The following is a 17,693-nucleotide window of genomic DNA, read 5'->3' on the forward strand; positions in this document are numbered from 1 at the left end:
TGCAGCTCTATCACCTTCGACAGGCTTCAGCCTGCTGGCACATGGACAAAAGTTCATGGCACCCGCGCAGTGTTCACATACTATACCGTGCTTTCGTCCAGTCGCCTCGACCGCACGTTTACTTCCTGCCAGCACTCGACATGCTGAAGTATGGCCTCTGCCTGAGCACGACGCCTACATCTTCGATGTTGTCCTCGCCGGGCACAAGGTGCGGCATAGCTGCGGCCTGTGTAAATTAAACGTTTCCCACCTGACTGTCCCTGATTGCCGACGGATCGTTATGTGTGCGTGGGCCCTCTGTCGTTGACGTTGCCCCGCATACACATCCACCTTATCCTGATGTTTATCCTCCTCAAAACCAGCTCTACACAGGGCACTGATGGGATATGACAAATATTTCAAAGCTTGGCAAGCGAACACCATGGACTTTTATTATGCAGTGCTTCGTGACTGCACTTAGATGGCATTCTCTCCCCGCCGTCTGACGATAGTGCAACGGCGCTTGTAAGGGACCTCTGTCAGATCCTGCACCCGTGACCATATGCCCCACGAAACGCCATCGATGCACCACCTCCTCACAGAACGGCGACGTCGTCATGGAGCTCTCATCCTCGACCTCACTGATGTGGAAGGACGATGATGCACTACGCAATGTGCCATTGGTAACGCTTTCTATTCTCATTTGCGCCAGCTGTACGCTGCCGCTCCACATCCCCTGACCTTAATTGAGGAGATAGCAGCACCGAATGTCATCATCATGCCAGAGGATATCGATCAAGAGCTTCAGGAACAAGTGACCTCCGATGACGTCCTAGATGCTATCAAGGTGGGAGCTGCCAACAAGTCCCCTGGACCTGACTGCCTCCCCCTCGAATTTCACAACTGTTTTAGCTACCTTTTGGTACCCACTTGGACGTACATCTGTCCTGAACTGATGTCACCCTCAAGGACGATCGCAGCCACCTTCCTTGCTGGGGTCGTTATCCTGATCTCTAAGCCACATGGACGATCACGGGTCTGTGATTACCGGCCCTTCACTCAGTAGTGACTCGAATATTGTTACCCGTTTGTTGGTCTCACGACTCAAGAAAGCAGCAAGATACGTCACCTCTCTTGATTAGACTTCGCTGGGCGGTGACAACAACATTCATACCGCCCTTGGTAGTTACAGGAACATGATCGCGCTCGTGCGGTCGCTACATTTACCTGGTACATAAGCATCGCTTGATTTCAGTCAGGCATTCGACCGTGTCGACCACATCTTTCTGATATCGGTCCTTCAACACATGGGTTTTCCGGCTCGTATAGTAACAGTGGGTATTCGGCTTTTGAGCGGCGCGAATTCAAGTATACTCTTTAATGGTCGCCTCACCGTGCCTCTAGCGATCGAGTGCTCTGTCCGACAGCGTTGCACACTTTCCACGATACTGTATTCTTTGGCATTAGAGCCCCTACTCAAGAGGCTTCGCCAACACCTGATGAGCCTGACTTGCATGGGCACCGCTTCTATTGTACAGCCTATGCTGACGGTCTAGTCAACTACCTCCGCACTTAAGACGATGTTCGCGCGGCTCTGATTTGGGTGCATATGGGTAGGCATCGAGCAGTTTTCTTAACATTTCCCAGTCGAAGGTCCTGCTGATTGGTGAGGGTCTACCTGAGAGATATATCGTTCCTCTAAGTGTGGCCACCAGCGTTCGCTGCTTGGGCATTGATTTTACTGAATGACCTCCGTCGTTCAGCGGCAACAAACAGTAGACGATTAGGGCTGGCCTTGTGGATCACCGGCTTAGATCCCTCGACATTGTACAGCGTGCGCAATACCTGAATGTTTATCACGCCTCACGCATCCTCCATGTGGGGCAAGTGTCCCGTTTACCCTCGCATGTCGTATGTTTAGGGCGATGGGATCCTTTGTCTGTACTGGGGTGTTATTTAAAGTTCAACATCCTCCGTTGCCGCCCCCCCCCCCTCCTCGCGGGAGTGTCGCGGAGTACTTATTTCATGTGCCAGACAGAGTTGCGGTACTTTTTGTTAGCTCCCAACTGAAAGTGTGGCGTCGCTGCCCTGCGAGCCTGACCGGACTGCATTTGCATGAATACGCGCCAGTCTCCTAGTCAGCCCCAGTCATGTTATCAGACATTCCATCCCGTTTTTATCACTATCGGCACTTCTTTCTTGAATTAAGTAACGTCCTGCACTTTGTACCCCTTCCACGTTTACTCCAGACAAAGACTGTACACGACACATTACAAATGTGTCGAACCCCCAACCCCATCGAACGCAAGTTTCCCCAAACCAAACTGCTTAGGTCATCGGTCTCTAGGCTTACACACTAAATGAAGTAACTTAAGCTAACTTACGCTAAGGACAACGCACACACACACACACACACACACACACACACACACACACACACACACACCTATGCTCGAGGGAGGACTCGAACCTCCGACTGGGGGAGCCGCACTCCCCAGATCATATGGCGTCGTGTGTTGCAAGCGGTGCATGCTGGTTATCTCGACATCAGCGTCCAGTCCACCTGGTTTATCACCGTCAGTGGCAAACAGGTCAACCAGTTTCGTTTGCACCGCATCAACCTCGCCGTGGTGTAGAGGACACAGACGCCCATCGATTCTCATGTGGTCAGTCGTCTGACGTCTGGAGGCTCGCGCAGCATATCTTGGCTTTCCTTAGCCGACAGACACCCGCTCAGATCACTTTCCTGATGTTTATTTTCCAGGATGTGATTCAGTATCCCGCAACAAAAATTAACGCTGTGAATTGGATACGCGGTCATAATGTCCGCTACCGTTTTGGCCTCGACGAGATATCAGAGATAGGTTATTGGACATACCTTAACGGTCAACACTGTGCACTTGTTCGCCACCCCAGATACAAGCAGTTCTTTCCCAATTTTCTATGGAGCGCCTTTCATGGACCGCCTTCCAGTTGGAGCGTCCAAGCCATGAGATGCTGATGTTTTTTGCCGATATGATGTTCTGAATGCACTACAAAATCAATCTCCATTAAATTTTCGAGAAGATACGTTTGGATGTTTCGCCAATCTGAAGGCGCTAGCCACTCCTGGTATTCTGGTATACAGACTAATTTTTAAAAAATTAAAAAAGTATTAAAGAAAATTAAAAATTAAAGAAAAATAAAAGGAAATAAAAACATGCGTTCAAAAACGCAAAAGAAACGAGAGAAACAAAAAAATTCAATGAAATAAACTAAAGTAAAAAACCCCACACAACTACTTTCATTTTTATCGCTACTCTCTATGTTCTTCCCCTTCCTTTCTTACTTTCCTATTCCCTTGTAGTAACTGGTTAGTTGTTTTGGGATAGGCGTCGATAGGTGCCAACGCCTGAAGAGGTGCATTTTATTTTTTGTTATTGGGACAGAAGTGGCGGTGGCAAGTAGATTTTTTTTTGTAGTTTCCCCCTTTCCTGTCCAAGGGCGGAAAAAAAGTGGTAAAGCAAAAAACAAAAAAGCGGTCGAGGCATCTGATTACCAAACCGCTGGTTTGTGTTCGATTCTTGGTCTTGGCATCTTTTTTCATTCGACATTTTTTTCGGTGTATCTGATAATGTTCTGCTAATAGAATACCTGTCTTTGGCTTTCTTTGAAGTAAAACATTGGAAGGTGTGATTAATAGTGAAATAAGCGTATATAAAGTATTTATACTTTCATCGTGATACATGCATAGTAAATATGATACCACGGAAATGTACCTCTCTTTGTCACCGTGTGACATTACTTTTTCCAAATGTTAAAGAATTTCATCGCACGACTTCAGAACTATGCGACATCATAGGAGAGCAGACAGGTACAAGATAGAACGGATGCGATAATAATTCATGCTTTGGTCCGTAACTAATTACCAGCACCTGTCTTTCAAATCATGCTTTTATACGCCTGGTACGTGTTCTAATTTATTTTTGATCTATTTGCCTTTAACGACGCGAATCACAATACTTTTCCAGAAATAGCTCACCAGAAAATTTGGCAGTACTCTTTCGTGTGTTGCGCATGGCGTGAGAAATATTTTTAAAAAATGTAGGTACCGCACGTGCGCACAAAAGGCAAAGATGTCGAGTTCGAGCCTAGATCTAGCATGAAGATTCAATCTGCCACGAAGTTTCTTAACAATTTAACTAAACATTTCCTTTCATTGAGTAGTGGCAGTGAAGGAGGGAAGATTAAGGTGTAACGTCCCGTCGACATCGAGGTCATTAGAGACGGAGCGAACTCATTGATCACCATATTGTTGTCACGTCCAGCAGCAGTGTCGTCTTCTATCGTCCAGGCAGCTAAATCTGACAGTCTGCTTTCATCCATAATCTGTTTCAAGTATTTTTTATTACCGCTACTTCGATGAAACAGCGTCGCCACGACACCACAGCTACAGGAGAATAGTCCCTTTCTTCATTTCACAGCAGAGTGTACCAACTGAAACTTGGTAGCAGCAAAAGTACTGGCTGGAGGGGCAAGTAAATCTTCTCCAACTATATTGCGTCCATCGTCATACGTCGTTTCTCACTCCCCTGCTGAGTCGCTAAAAATCGGAAGCATTTTAAATAGCGTATTAGCTTCCGCTCCCGCACTCCGCCGTTTAAGATTCTACAACAACTTGAACAACGGCCACACTGGACGCACCTCGCTTGGCTCCTAGGAACATCGTGACGCGTCCGGTACCGAGTGCTTTGATGGTCGCTGGCCACATGGAGCGTCGATGCCAGTCGACAGAGACGTGTAGCTCACTCGCGCTGTGGAAATGTCTCTTCCATTTTTGAGTTATTAAATGTTGCTGGCACAAAATATTGGAATGCCCCAGGGTACGGAACCAGAAGGATACCGGGAAAGTGTAAAAGGGCTGGGCTCCAACTAGATATAGTCCCTTTCCTCAACAACAATAATTGCATTTATTATCAGTTAACAGAATGTTAACAATTGGATACAACAATTAATTCACATTCATCTGTAGGCTTACTTTAAGGTGAAGAAATAACCCTTAAACCATCAGTAAACACAATGAATGGTAGTTTTTACAAGCTATATAGCTACACATGTAGAACTACCAGAACAACAGGACGATAGGACTAGCAAATAGATTTAAGAAAAGTTCTAGCTTAATAGTAATTAAAGTGCTCAGTGGTTTTACCTAGCGACGAGAAAAACGCCCTTAAAAATTTCGTTAACAATAAATGATTAAGTCCCCAGAACAGATACGTTACCAGGTTATTCTGGTGGTGACAACAGAAAAACCACAACACGTAACAAAAATAAGAACCTTTAAAAACAAAAAGTACAAAATATTTTTCCTTAAAACGCAAGCTTGATCTGACGGCAGATACAGAATTGCTCTCCGCCCCCGAATTAACTGAAATAATGTAACGATCACTATTTTAGGCCGGAGTAATTGAAGAAACTCATATATCTCGGCAGAGAACTAGCCAAGGCAGAGGAAGGGAAGCTGAAGTCAAACCGCCACACTGGCGACTACAACCCACGCCGGAGCCATGTCGCATGGAGTCAACACAAGCTGCTTTTCAGCGTCGCTCGCTCCCGGCGCCAGCCTCGCACAAGGACCAAAAGGACAGCTCCTCCACAAGAGACAGGAAGACACAATGAGCTTCGCTAGAAGAATAAATATAAATGTCAAAGGCGCATAAGTAAAAAGACGACGGCTAGTAGAAATCATTGGGTGACAAAAGAGATATTAAATTTAATCGATAAAAGGCGGAAATATAAAAATGCAGTAAATGAAGCAGGCAAATAGGAGTACAAACATCTCAAAAATGAGATAGACAGGAAGTGCAAACTGGCTAAACAGGAATGACTAGAGGACAAATGTTAGGCCGCGCGGAGTGGCCTCGCGGTTTGAGGCATCCTGCATGGACTGCGCGGCCCATCCCGCCGGAGGTTCGAGTCCTCTCTCGGCCATGGGTGTGTGTGTTGTTCTTAGCATAAGTTAGTTTAAGTATGTGTAAGTCTAGGGACTGATGACCTAAGCACTTTGGTCCCTTAGAAATTCAAATACATTTTAACATTTTTGTACAAATGTCAGGGAGCAGAAGCATATCTCACTAGGGGTAAGACAGACTGTCCACAGGAAAATTAGAGAGACGTTCGGAGAAAAGAGAACCACCTATATGAATATCAAGACCTCAGATGGAAAACCAGCCTTAAGGAAAGAAGGGAAAGAAGAAAGCTGGAAGCAGAATAAAGAAGGTTAATAGAAGGAAAGTGTACTTGAGGGCTATATTATGGAAGTGGAAGAGGACGTAGAGGAAGATGGGTCATACGATACTGCGTAAAGAATTTGACAAAGCACTAAAAGACGTAAGTCGAAACAAGGTCCCGGGAGTAGACAACATTCTGGTAGAGCTACTAACAACCTTGGGAGAGCCAGTCATGACAAGACTCTTTCATCTGGTGAGCACGACGTTTGAGACAGACGAAATACCCTCAAACTTCAAGAAGAAAATAATCATCCCAATTCTAAAGGTAAGATAGCAGTAAGAGCAGCACTTGCAACCTAAGTTCTCAATTATTTGCTGGATGTATTCCAATCTCCCTCTTCCCCTACAGTTTTTGCCCTCTACAGCTCCCTCTAGTACCATGGAAGTCATTCCCTCATGTCTTAACAGATGTCCTATCATCCTGTCGCTTCTCATTACCAATGTTTTCCACTTATTCCTTTCCTCTCCGATTCTGCGTAGAAACACCTCATTTCACCTTATGAGTCCACCTAATCTTCAACTTTCCTCTGTAGCAATACATCTCAAATGCTTCGAATCTCTTCTTTACCGGTTTTCCTTCAGTCCATGCTTCACTTCCATACAATGCTGAACTCCAAACGTACATTCTCAGAATTTTTTTCCTCAAATTAAGGCCGATATTTGATATTCGTAGACTTCTCCTGGCCATAGCTAATCTGTTTTTGATGTCCTCCTTGCTCCCTCCGTCATTGGTTATTTTACCGCCTAGGTAGCAGAATTGCTTAACTGCATCTACCTCCTCACCATCAATCCTGATTTTAAGTTTCCCGCCGTTCTCATTTTTACTACTTCTCGCTACGTTCGTCTTTCCTCAATTTCCTCTCGATCCATATTCTGTACTCATTAGACTGTTCATTCCGTTAATCATATCATGTAATTCTTCTTCACTTCCACTCAGGATAGCAATGTCAACGTTGATATCCTTTCATCTTGAATTTTAATTCCACTTCTTAACTTTTCTTTGCTTCCATCATTGCTTCTTCGATATACAAATTGAACAGTAGGTGAGAGAGGCTACATCCTTGTACTACACCCTTTTTAATACGAGCACTTCGTCCTTGGTCGTCCACTCTTAGTATTCCCTTTCGGTTGTTGTACATATTGTATACAACCCATCTCACCCTAAAGCTAAAGCGTAGCCCTACTTCTTTCAGAATTTCGAACATCTTGCACCATTTTATATCGCCGAATTCTTCTTCCAGGTCGACGAATCCTATGAACGTGTCTTGATTTATCTTTAGCATTACTTCCATTATCAGCCGCAACCTCACTGTTACCTCCTTCGTGCCTTTACTGTTCCTAAAGCGTCATCTAGCGCATCGTCAATTTTTTTCCGTTCCTCTGTATATTATACTTATAAGCAACTTGCATGCATGAGCTCTTAAACTGATTTCGCGATAATTCTCGCACTTGTCAGCTCTTACCGTCTTCGGAATCGTGTGGAAGATGTTTTTCCGGAAGTCAGATTGTATGTCGCCAGACTCATACATTCTACACACCAACATGAATAGACGTTTAGCTGCCCTTTCCCCCAACGATTTTAGAAATGTTGATGGAATGTTATCTATCCCTTCTGCCTTATTTGATCTTAAGTCATCCAAAGCTCTTTTAAATTCTGATTCTAATACTGGATCCGCTATCTCTTCTAAACCGACTCCTGTTTCTTCTGCTTTCACGTCAAATAAATCTTTAACCTCATAGAGACTTTCAGTGTATTCTTTCCACCTATCCGCTCTCTCTTCTGCTTTTAACAGTGTAATTCCCGTTGCAGTCTTAATGTTATCACCCTTGCTTTTAGTGTCACCGAAGGTTGATTTGACTTTCCTGTATCCTGAGTCTGTCCTTCCGACAATCATTTCGTTTTCGATGTCTTCACATTTCTCCTGCAGCCATTTCGTCTTAGCTTCACTGCACTTCCTATTTGTTTCATTCCTCAGCGACTTATATTTCTCTATTCCTGAGTTTCCCGGAACATTTTTATACTTCCTCCTTTCATCGATCAATTGAAGTATTTCTTCTGTTACCTTTTTTGTACCTATGTTTTCGTTCCCAACTTCTGCCATGGACCTTTTTAAAATGTCCATTCCTCTTCAACTATACTGCCTACGTTGCTACTCCTTATTGTTGCATCTATTGCCTTAGAGAATTTCAATCGTATCTCGTGATCCGTTAGTACTTCCGTATCCCACTTCTTTGCGTATTGATTGTTCCAGACTTACGCCTTAAACTTACACTTACTCATTATCACTACTGTATTGTGACCTGAGTCAATTTCTTCTCCTGGATACGCCTTACAAGCCAGTATCTGATTTCCGAATCTCTGTCTGACCGTGGTGTAATCTAATTGAAATCTTCCCGTATCACCTGTCCTTTTCCAAGTATACCTCCTCCTCTCGTGATTCTTGAACAGAGCATTTATTGGCTATTAGTAGCTGAAACTTGTTACAGAACTCAATTAGTCTTTCTCCTCTTTCATTCCTTGTCCCAAGCCCATATTCTCATGTAACCTTTTCTTCTACGCCTTCCCCTACAACTGCACTCCAGTCTCCTATAACTACTAGATTTTCATATCCCTTTACGTACTGCATTACCCTTTCAATATCCTCATACGCTTTCTGTATCTCTTCATCTTCAGCCCGAGGCCTTGGTACCTATACCTGAAGTATCGTTGTCAGAGTTCGTTGGCTGTCTATTCTGATAAGAACAACCCCATCACTGAACTGTTCACAGTAACACATTCTCTGCTCTACCTTCCTATTCATAACGAATCTTACTGCCGTTATATTATTTTCTGCTGCTGTTGAAATTACCCTATACTCATCTGACCAGAAATCCTTGTCTTCATTCCACTTCACTTCACTCACCCCTACTACATCTAGTTGAGCCTTTTCATTTCCCTTTTCAGATTTTTTAGTTTCCCTACCAAGTTCGGGCTTCTGACATTCCACTCCCAGACTCGTAGAATGTTATCCTTCCTTAGATTAGTCAATATTTTTTCTCGTGGTAACCTTTCTCTTGGCAGTTCCCTCCCGGAGATCCGAATGGGCAGCTTTTGCCAGTGGAGAGATCATTATGACATTTCTTCAATTATAGGTCGCATGTGCTGTGGATACAAGTTATGTGTCTTTAATGCAGTGGTTCCATTGCCCTCTGCATCCTCATGCCCTAAGGGGCAGTTTCCCACCCGTAGGACAGGAGAGTGCCCTGAACTCCTGTCCGCTCTTCCGCCCTCTTCGACAGGGTCGTTGGCAGAACGAGGGGTGACTTCTTATGCCTGAAGTCTTCGGCCGCCAATGCTGATTATTAATCCATATTTAAGCAGCAGCGGGATTCGAATCCGGGACCGAAAATGTTTTGATTATGAATCAAAGATGCTGCCTCTAGACCATGGGTGGGACCGATGTTATTAAATCTGAATATTGAGCAAGCATTAAAGGAAACAAAAGAAAATTGTGGAGTAGAAATTAAAGTCCAGGGAGAAGAAATAAAAACTTTCAGATTTGCCGACGACATTGTAATTCTGTCAGAGACAGCAAAGGACCAGGAAGAGCAGTCGAAAGAAATGGACAGTGGCTTGAAAGGGGGATGTAAGATGAACATCAATTAAAGCAAAACGAGGGTAATGGAATGTAGTCGAATTGACTGAGATGAAGGTGAAGGGATTAGGAAACGGGATACTCAAAGCGGTAAATGTGTTTTGCTGTTTAGGAGGCAAAATAACTGATGATGGTCGAAGTAGGGTGATGTAAAGCGTAGACTACCATGGGCAAGAAAGGCATTTATGAAGAACAGAAACTTGTTAACATCTAGTATAGATTTAAATCTCAGGAAGTCCTTTGTTAAAGCATTTGTACGGAGTGTAGTCATGTGTGGAACTGAAACGTGGACGATAAACAGTTTAGGAAAAAAGAGAATAGAAGCAGTTGAAGTGTGGTTCTACAGAAGAATGCTGAAGATTACATGAGTAGAAAACGTAACTAATGTGGAGATATCGAACAGAATTAGGGAGAAGAGAAACATGTGGTACAAGCTGACTAAAAGAAGGGGTCGGTGGGTAAGACACATTCTGAGTCATCAACGGATCACCAATTTAGTACTGGAGGGAAGCGTGAGGAGTAAACATCGTAGAGGCAGACCAAGAGAGGAAAACAGTAAGCAGATTCAGAGGGATGTAGGTTGCAGTAGTTACTCGGATATGATAAGGCTTGCGTAGGAAAGAGCAGTCTTTGGACTGAAGACAACAACAACAACAACAACATACTTCAAATCACTGAGGGAAGTCCACATTGTCGAGCTTACCTTAGATAATTCAAGTACAGAGACTTTGTTGACACGTGAACAAATGTGCATAGCTGGTGCGCATCAGGACGTCTAGATCATAGACCAGTAACAGACTTGATTGAAAACAGGTAAAGGTCATCTAAAAACGGTAACCTTTTGAACCTTTCTTTAAGAACAGTTTGAACTAATAAGGAATTTAAACTAATACTTAAAATGAGGAAGCCCTTCCACAAACACCCTTAAAGTGAGAGTGCGCTCAAAACCTTTTACAAATACCAAGTGCACATTAATGAGACACCAGCGAAAGTACACAGTAAGTTTCTAATAAGGCAGAAAGCCAACTCAGAGCAATGAAGGCTGGAGCAACGCTCAATTACGTAGTCGCAGGCAGGTCCACAGAACCAACAGCCACAAGGTTTGCCCACCAAAGTCATGCTTCGGCGATGCAAGCATGCCAGCAACAATAGGTCACACTAGCAACGCGCGAATAGCTTTCGAAAGGTACAAAGTGGATTAACCCACCAAATGTCCCCTAACAGGAAGTAGCAAGCACGGCAAGACACTGAAAGCAACACGTGTTGGACGTCACTCGCTCACCGCCACTCCCCGCCACCGGGCCGGAAGGCTGCTCAACTTAAGTTCACCTCTCTCCCTGCCGCTACGGCTGCTCGCCGAAAGCCCAAGCACCAGCAGGTCGAAAGAGGAATCGAGGCGAGCTAGCACGGCTTAAACATTATATATATAAGCTGTTGCTGAAACCATCATCCTGATGGGTGCGCAGCACACACGTTAAAGAAAGTTTTGCATCACCCCGGTTCCAGGAAGTCCTGAAGATAGACGTTGACTATGGATATTGTATCACAGGCACAATCTCTTTCACTGTTGAGAGAAGCCACTAAACCAGCCCAAAGATGTAAAAAAAAAAAATGGTTCAAATGGCTCTGAGCACTATGGGACTTAACCGCTGTGGTCATCGGTCCCCTAGAACTTAGAACTACTTAAACCTAACTAACCTAAGGACATCACACACATCCATGCCCGAGGCTCGATTCGAACCTGCGATCGCAGCGGTCACGCGGTTTCAGACTGAAGCGCCTAGAACCGCACGGCCACACCGGCCGGCCCCAAAGATGTTAAACAACCATGCATGAGCAGCGCCTATTAGACGGAGGGGTCTGGCAGCCGACCAGTTAAAGTCATTCCACCAGGAAGGATGTACACGGCTCATGTTGTCTGAAGTTCAACCACGCCTGGATAGTCAGTACCGCGCATTGTTACTTTGTGCCAGAAGGGCTCTCAACAAGGGAAGTGTCCAGGCGACTCGGAGTGAACCTAAGCGCTATTGTTCAGGCATGGACGAGATACAGAGACACAGGAACTGTCCATGACATGCCTCGATCAGGCAGCCCAAGAGCTACGACTGCGATGGATGACCGCTACCTACGCATTAAGGCTCGGAGGAACACTGACAGTAAGGCCAACACGCTGAAAAATGCTTTTCGTGCAGCCACCGGACGTCGTGTTACGACTCAAACTGTGCGCGGTAGGCTGCATGATGGGCAACTTCACTCCCGACGTCCATGGCAAGGTCAATCTTCGAAGCACGGCACCATGCAGCGCGGTATAGATGCGCCCAACAACATGCCGAATATACCGCTCAGGATTGGCATCACGTTCTCTTCACCGATGAGTGTAGCATATGCCTTCACCCAGAAAATCGTCGGAGACGTGTTTGGAGGCAGGCCGGTCTGGCTAAACGGCTTAGACACACTGTCCAGCGAGTGCAGCAAGGCGGAGGTACCTTCCTGTTTTCGGGTGGCATTATGTGGGGCTGACGTAGGCCGCTGGTGCTCATGGAAGGCGCCATGTCGGCTGTACGATACGTGAATGCCATACTCCAAACGGCAGTGCAACCTTATTGTCAGCATATTGGTGAGCCTTTCGTCTTCATGGACGACAAGTCGCTCCCTCATCGTGCACATTTTGTCAATGACTTCCTTCAGGATAACAACATCGATCGACTAGAGTGGCCAGCATGTTCTCCAGACATGAACCCTATCGAACAAGCCTGGGATAGATTGAAAAGGACTGTTTATGGATGACGTAACCCATCAACCACTCTGAGGGAGCTACGACGAATCGTCATTAAGGAGTTGGACGATCTGGACCAACAGTGCGTTGATGAACTTGTAGATAGTATGCCACACCGAATACAGACTTGCTTCAATACAAGAGGACGTGCTACTGGGTATTAGAGGTGCCGGTGTGTACAGAAATCAGGACCACTACCTCTGAAGGTCTCGCTGTATGGTGGTACAACATGCAATGTGAGCAATAAAAAGGGCATAAATGATTTTTACGTTGATCTCTATTCCAATTTTCTGTCCACGTTCCGGAACTCTCGGAACCCTGGCGTTGCAAAACTTTTTTTGAAGTGTGTTAATTGTAAGTAAACGTGGTGAATTTACCATGTTTAAAAACAACTCCAGGAGCTTCAAGAAAAACTTTCAGTTTATGCACAATGACTGTGAAATCATTCGACATCCTTCTAATGTCTATTATAGAAAAACTATAAAATCCAATTACTAATTACAGAGCTAGTAAACCTCATAAGTACAACTCCATGAAGTGGAGACGGATGTGATGGTATTGCCACAAGCTCTTCGCCCTTTGAACAGGTACTGCTTTTAAAAAGCACTACAGTGACCTCAGGACACGGAGATTCTAAAATTTTACGAAGTGAAAGCCAATCACGAACAGATGGGACTTGTGCGGTGTTTCTAGACAGTCAATCGCTGGAGTTTCCAGATGTTCAAAAATGGTTCAAATGGCTCTGATAAGTATGGGACTTAACGTCTGAGGTCATCAGTCCCCTAGACATAGAACTACGTAAACCTAACTAACCTAAGGACATCACACCCATCCGTGCCCGAGACAGGATTCGAACCTGCAACCGTAGCAGCAGCGCGGTTCCGGACTGAAGCGAATAGATACGCTCAGCCACAGCGACCGGCGCCAGATGTTCCTCAGACAGTTGAAACACCTGAATATAGAGGAAAATATGTCTTACACTGTATCTACAGGCAGAAGCGACAAGTTGTTGTACACCGAGGGAAAAAAATTGCAACACTGGAGCAAGACATCGACAAAAGCTAAAATGACGACTTCCAGACTTGATTACCATGTATTGCTGAAATTAAATTTTTGCAAAATCTTATGCAAGCAAAACTCAAAATTTAATTGTTCCGCCATTTCAGTCTGTTCCAGACGTCAGTTCCCCTTCGCAAACTGCCGATATTAATTTTTCCTCATACGCGATAGAGAAGAATAGAAAGAAATTATGTAATCAGCATCGTTTATCATGCAGTACAATCTTGGAAGCCACTAGGCGTCGCCTCAGAAAGAACGAACATGACCAATCGTGTATCAACACCCCAAGCAACTGCTTTAGCCACCTAATGGTCAGTGGTGCCGGTCTCATACGCCCAGAGTTGTTTGTTGAGCTAGGTTAGCCGAGAGGCAAGTCGCGAGGTACCTATGAGCCATGACAGGCGCGTCTGGTGTGGCCGTAGATTTAATGAACAGCAGCAACAGCTCCATCGTTGAATATGAGCGAAATCTGCAGCTGTGCGAACCCAGCGTACTGCTGCCAGCGCTACGTAGGTTTTTTTAGTGTAAGTATGAGCAAAATATTTTCCCCGTACATGTGATTTTCGTTTTCTGAATCTCCTATTATTGTCTACAGTCCGCCTTTAATACCTTTTAAATGCTATAAATATAAACAAGCTACAGTATACTTACAGTAAAACCGGTTTTTAAGTTCTCGGATATTAGTTTTTAAGCCATTTACTTTATTTTCTGTTGACACTATCAAAAGTTTTTCCTTAAGTGCTTTTCTACCATTAAAAATTTGACGTGGACAACATTTCCCACATTTAACGCTTTGGATCTCTACCAACAACTTCTGCATTGATTTTCAAATCGATTTATGTGGAAAGTATATCGTGTTCCCGCTCACGAACACTCTGTAGGATAATCCAGAAAATAAAATTGTACAGTCTGTTTCAGATTAGATAGCCGAAAGAGCGTGGAGGGTGGAGGAAGAAAAGATGGTCGCTAAGGGGTGAAATATGTGAGAGGGGGGGAGTGTTTTCATGTTTACTTTACAGTGCTGACAACTCAGGCGTGCATGAATGCTGTCGTAGAGTAACTACTCAATAATTGCCACCCACTGTCAGGTCGCATAGGTTTGCAGTAGTTCCAGTGACAAAGACTTGCTGCTTCTACCGACAAGTACCGATCAGTGGCCACACAGTACAAAAGAACACCACTTCAGCAAATGAAAAGAAATATAAAACCATCGGCTAATTATATCTGTGGCTAACTTTTGTTAACTATTATTTAAATTTCGGAAGAGATGGAACTATCACGGTTGTTTCGTACACAGAGCGTGTTGTCACACCAAATTTGGAAAAGCGAATAGAAGTCACTGACAATAGCGAGGGCTCGCTACAATCCGCAACGACGTATGGGAGATGCTCCAGAAGACCACGCCTCCCGTATCAGCGCTGCACCGCGCTAGCACTTGGGTTAATATAGTATTGACCATGCAAGAATTCGGCCCCCGTTCGTAACCTCATCTTAAGGAGTAAACGTCGTAGTATAGTACTAACGTGATGGTTAAGGTTTCTGATGTTTATTTTCAGTTAAAGATGTGCACTGCATACAAAAGAACGTTTTGTTAATCTGTGCATTAAGTCACGCTTTGCTAGTCCATGATAGTTGTAAATTATCACGTATTCCTGTGTCAACAAAGTGGGTCAAAGTTGAGAAAATCTTTTATTCATTTGTGTAGTAAATTGAACTAATATTTCATGTGTTCAACTAAGATGTGCCACACCATCGACAATAGTAATTCCGGGACGCTGACGACATGTAAACTTGTCAACGACATGTAGACATTGTTCACAAGTACTAAAACCTGAATATGCTGGCTTCAAAATTTTTAATTTAATTTTGCATTTTTCGTCTCGTAGGTAGCGCGCTGTATTTAATGTTTTATGTCATTTTTACGATTTTGAATCACATTTTACATGTTTGTGTTTGACATCAATTTATGACACAACAATTCATTCTTTCAATGTTGGTGAGACGCCGTGCTAAACCCGCAGGACAGGATAGGTAGTTTAAATTGTGGAAAGTGGCCAAAATAAGCGACTGCCAGTTACTCTCGAACATACAACTTTATTTATTTGACCAAACATTACAAGAGCCAAGAAAATTAAAAAAAAAAACACAGCATTAATTTGTAGAACTTAATAACCGGCTGAATACGCCATACAGTCTCATGCCTTAAGGGCAAGACCGCTTCAAGTTAAAATCGGCTGAAAGCCAAAACTTAAAATTCAAACCAAAATCCGAAATTTAAACGGCAGAAGGTCTTATCTTATATCAGTTCTTTCAGTTAGTCGGAAAACCCAAACGATCTCACACCTTAAGAGCAAACAACTTTAATTCTAAATCGGCTGAAGGCCCATCACTGAAGACTCAACAAAATTAAATTTTTAAAAAGGCCAAAGGTCTTACTTAAAACAACGCAGTAGGCCCAAACGATCTTACACCTTAAGGGCATAACAACCTTAATTTAAAAATCGCCTAGAAGCCATACAATTACAAACAACAAGAACAAATAAGATAAGGCAGTACATCCGGCATGGAATTGAAACATTAATGTCCGCTTAGGTGAGACAGGCAGTCGACCCAACCATTCTCGATCCTACGACAACCCAACCTACAGGCAGTCAACGGACCCAACGACTAGATTACTTCCGCTCCACCTGACCAGCAACAACAGGAAGTTCAATGGAACAACGTACGAAGTATTGGCGCCCACAACCAATTATACACTGAGCTGTCAAACTACACACTAGAGTGCTGCAACGCTCCATGTTTGACCGGTCACGGCTCGCCTGTTGACGGTGGGTCCGAGCTGCTCGTGTCCGGCCCCACACATCTCGGCTCGGTCACGTACTCGCGCCATGTCTGATGTCCGGATTCCGGACACGCGGATAACCGAGCATGACCGGTCACCGCTGACGTCTCACCTCGCCTCGCCACGGCTCGCTGCTCTGTACTGTACAAATCCAACGTGTCTCTCTCTCTCTCTCTCTCTCTCTCTCTCTCTCTCTCTCTCTCTCTCTTTTAATACAAAAGTAACGTTTCCAAGAACGGATACGTTACACAGCTAAATTCATAGAGCACTTTCTTTTATAATATTTACTCCCGTCTTCCTAACGTCCGGGAATTTTGTTGTAAGTAAAACATTGATCACAACAGACCAATCTGTGTTAATGTAATGAAATGTAAGCGTCAAATAGTGCACCTGATTATGCGAATCAGTCCACATATCAACTGTCGCAGCACATGTTTTATTAATAACTTCCGCAATAACAGAAGGCATTATACTGCTTCGTATTGCATCAGCTTGTTCTTTGACATGTCTGCTTATAGTAGAGGGATGTGGCATGACATCTGCCACGTTAACTTTTCCATAATGCGCACCTAGATGTATTAATTCTTGGCCTAGTTCTCTGAAACCTTCACCGCAAACAGCATTAAAAGGTCTCATATCTTTAGCACACATTGCAACATACTTTGCTGTAATACTATTTTTTATTACTGCCGGTATTCCTGAAGGAGCTGTATCTTTGTGAGGTTTCTTGCAACTGTGTTCCTTTAAAAGAGTGGTTCGCGATTGGAAACACAATAATGTGGAGCAGTTTATGCACGATACGTACCCAGTAGACGCACTGTTTTCGTCTACAACCACTAAAAATATGCTCCGTACTTGGCTTTTTAGACCTTCCCGTCTCTTCAACGTGCAAACATTGATTTCAATCTTACGTCTTACTGCACTGGTTTCCTCGCACTGCATGATTACAGAGAGAGAGAGAGAGAGAGACCAAAAATGAGAAGCCCGTACTGGCTGCAGTCTCACACGGATAATGACACGTGTAATGTGTTTGAAGATACGTGCTACGCATTCGGTCACGGCCTCTATGCTCGGTCACAAGAACTAGTGCGGGCAGCCTATCCAGTTAGGGTGTGCTCGCCCCATCTCGTATT

Source organism: Schistocerca americana, chromosome 5, assembly GCF_021461395.2.
Source record: "Schistocerca americana isolate TAMUIC-IGC-003095 chromosome 5, iqSchAmer2.1, whole genome shotgun sequence".
In the NCBI taxonomy this organism is placed as follows: Eukaryota; Metazoa; Arthropoda; class Insecta; order Orthoptera; family Acrididae; genus Schistocerca; species Schistocerca americana.